A 1,085-nucleotide genomic window follows, 5' to 3' on the forward strand; every position below is an offset into this window, starting at 1 on the left:
TTGATATGAAACCATTTTAAAAAGATACATGTACCTTATAACGAAAAGAAAAGTGTTTGAAGTGGCTTTCAAGTGTCGCTGTTGAATGGTAAAGTTTGTATAGAAAATTTGGAAAAAAAAGAATAAAAAGGGGCATACCGAAGGCATCATAAAATTTCAGCCGGATTCAAAATACAAAAATTAAAATTAAAAAAAAGACAGATTTCCTAGAGAATTGCTCTTCTGTAAAATTACAATGTACAGTAAAAAACCGCTATAATGATTTTTGAAATGAAAACGATACTTAATCCACCTTTAGGTGGCTGGTGCCTTCCTCACATTCACAAAGTCAATACATTCAGTAAAAATAGCAACATTACCTTAACATGTTTAACGAATCAATTTTATTACTGATTTCTTTTGCTAGGGTTCGCAGACCTGAAATATCGGAGATCCGACCTCCAAAAAGTGTATAAATAACACTTAAGTGCTAATAACTTTTGATAGGGTTGTCAGATCCTTGATGTTTTAGTCTCATTTGAAAGGTCTTTTGATTATCTAAATAACGATGGGTCGCATGATGGACCCGGACATAATTTTTACTGAAATATCTGAGATCCGGCCTCCAAAAAGTGTATAAATAACACTTAAGTGCTAATAACTTTTGATAGGGTTGTCAGATCTTCAATGTTTTGGGCTCATTAGAAAGGTCTTTTTAATACCTTTCTAAAAATGTATAACATGATAGGGTTTCTTGCAAAAAACACCCTTTTTGCAATGTTCCGGACATACGCCAAAATCGTTTTTTTTAGCATAACTTTTGAAGTACTTAACTAAATTTGCTGATTTTAAAAAGAGACCTATGGGATCCCAAGACGGATCGAATGAGACTAATGCGGTCACAATCCGTTAATCCAGTCTGGAGATAATCGAGTGACAATTTTTTTGTCCACCCACCTACACACATCCACACAGACATTTGCTCAGAACATGATTCTGAGTCGATAGGTAAACGTGAAGGTGGGTCTACGAGGTCGAATTAAGAAGTTAATTTTTCGAGTGATTTTATAGCCTTTCTTTAGTAAGGTGAGGAAGACAAAAATGGA

Source organism: Culex quinquefasciatus, chromosome 2, assembly GCF_015732765.1.
Source record: "Culex quinquefasciatus strain JHB chromosome 2, VPISU_Cqui_1.0_pri_paternal, whole genome shotgun sequence".
Classification (NCBI taxonomy): Eukaryota; Metazoa; Arthropoda; class Insecta; order Diptera; family Culicidae; genus Culex; species Culex quinquefasciatus.